We start from the raw sequence: 2,594 nt of genomic DNA, 5'->3' as shown, positions 1-2,594 counted from the left end.
GGTAATGTCACGAGTTGGTACGGCGTCTAGCCGTTTTTTAATTTTTCCTTTTTGCGGGCTCGAACCCGCGACCTCTGTACTACCTGCCTGATATGGACGCGTCACTATCTACTGTACGATTAGATTAGATAGGGCGGCAGCGCACGGCACAGCTCGGGCCCCGCTGACACAGCCGCTCTGACTCACCGGCCCCCGGGGCCGCGTCGGCATGCTGCGCACAGACCAGCTGCGCACGGACCAACGTGCACAGCCTGCCCTAATCTCCCCATGTATATAAGCCGGCCTCTGCTGCCCTAGGGACCTCAGTTTCGACCTCTTGTCCCTAGGTCAGTAAGCCCTCATTTGTATTCCTTTCTTACCTTACTAACTAATACATTCACTTGTCCCTAGCCTTAGGTTTGAGCCTTGCTCACCATCGCTTCGGTAAGAACCGGTCGAACGCCCCCAGCATCCTTCAAAGTCTGTGTTTCCCCTGTCGCTCGACCCTAAGTCGCGACACAGACTGACAGTATCATGACAAGAGACCATAAGGGCAACGATCGCTGATGAATGGATGCAGATTGAAGTACATGACAGAGATTGAATTGTCTCCGGCATGGGCAAATATCTCCAGTGTCTGGCTCCAGCTGCTTGGGCACTTGTCTCTTTGAACGATCATCGAGTCATCTAATATTCAGGCCGCCTCAAATTAGGGTTAGGTTTTTGCGTGCCTTTTGTTTGTCTCCACACCATACTACCAGCCCCCTTGGAGCAGCCTATTGAGCAGGAATCTACTAGCTGTAGCCTTGAAGTCCGACTGTATAGCTGTACGAACTGAATCAGGCCTATCCAGATGCTAGGCCATTCCAAGTAATCCCATATCGAGAATACTTGTGCGCAAGCGGGGCTGATGTGGAACTCGGAATAAATGATCGGGGCCGTGGTCTCGATCCGGCTGGACTCGTCAAAATATCATCAAGGCCACACTCTCCCACAATAGGCCGTTATTTTCAGGGCCCGCCTATTCCCGCCCGAAGTCCCCTCACACACACATTAAGTTCATCAGGCCTATCGGTATGGAATCAGCTGTCATCGCATCCTATTCGGCGTTGTACATCTCCGAGTCTGAGCATCACCGAGTCTGCTGTCTCGGCTCCCGCAGCGGCGGTCGCATTCTTCAGGCTGGATGAACTTGATGTGCAGATACAAGGGCTCAGTTGTTCTCGCTCGCTCGTTCGTTTCCGGAGCGTCCACCTGTTTGGGTACATAGGTAGCTACCATAGCTCCAACCCCGACTAATCCTTCAGCCAGCGGCGCCCAATAGCGACACGGCGAACTCCAAACGCAAGCCTCATGGCAACTCATGGATATGCAAATAGGGCTTACAAGCATACACCCAGTGCTGTAGCTTTATGCGAGACTGAGGCATTTAGAAAATGACTCACACACAAATGAGAGAGATACTAGTGATGCGCTTGCGGTATATTATTGCAGTAAGACCTTAGTACCACTAAATGCGAGCTTGTCAAGTCACAAACGAAGGCATAAACCTTGGCTAAGTCATGTCGATCGCCGATGACTGGGGGATTGGAACTTTGTGCCACAAGGGTGGGCACTTCGGGAATGAATGCGCGGCCGACCAAGGTTGAGCACCCCTTTTGTGCTGCATGTGGAATGCCTTCTAATGTTCCGCACCGCCAGGCGGATGCACACCCAGACGATCACGTCGCATGCCAGACTTGTCCAGACATAAGCTTCTAGCGAAGCATTTTTCGCCAAAGTCCCCCGGTCATGTCGGAGGGGTGCGTGTGCTAGACGCAAGCGCCTTGTGGACCTCTCACGGCGGCCCTGGCTATCTCCAGGAGCGTCTTTGTGTTCATCCAAACTATTATCCCGGTGCATCAGAAGTCTGCCCCAAAGTGATTCGAGTGTGCCTTCTTCCGTTTGCACCTCACACGTTCCTGCAGCGACGAAATCTTCAAGAGCCCATGTGTTACTGCGAGCGATGAATTCGTGATGCAGGGTCTCCCTATATGGGTTAGGAAGCACGGAGTTCGGAGATCTGACCAGGCTTTTCGTTGTCCTTCAATCGGTGTCTGGTGAAGCTGTGGCATATGAACCTTGGGACATGCATGTTATCCCAATCACTAAGAGTTCTGCGGGGCCCGGGCGCATAGTTGACTGAACCGACGCCAGAAGACGCACCGTTCCAGGTGATTTCACATCATGAGATCTGTTGAACTTGAGGGGGGCATATGCCATTACTGGACCTCGGACGTGGATGGGCCCTGCAAGGCACAGCTTACTTCGGTGAATCGCGATTCCAAATTGCGCAAAAACACTTCCCGGTAGATCTATTAGTATCGGTTTGAGCCCAGCTGTCACGATCTACATACAACACGGCAGTGAATCGCCGACGGAAGCATTCCGCCCTTGTCCATTACAATACATAGATAGTGACCGGTGCCTCGACTTTGCGCTCGCTGAGAGCACTCGTTGAGTCCAATAGTACGAATTGCCTACTTCAAAGACATGTAGTTTCCTGCCTCAAGGCACACCCGGGAATCGTGCAGTACAATTCCCTCTTCAATTGTCTCACGTACTTCTCGCTCTGA

This window comes from Postia placenta, assembly GCF_002117355.1.
Source record: "Postia placenta MAD-698-R-SB12 unplaced genomic scaffold POSPLAscaffold_14, whole genome shotgun sequence".
Taxonomy (NCBI): Eukaryota; Fungi; Basidiomycota; class Agaricomycetes; order Polyporales; family Adustoporiaceae; genus Rhodonia; species Rhodonia placenta.
This window is presented reverse-complemented; position numbering follows the sequence as displayed.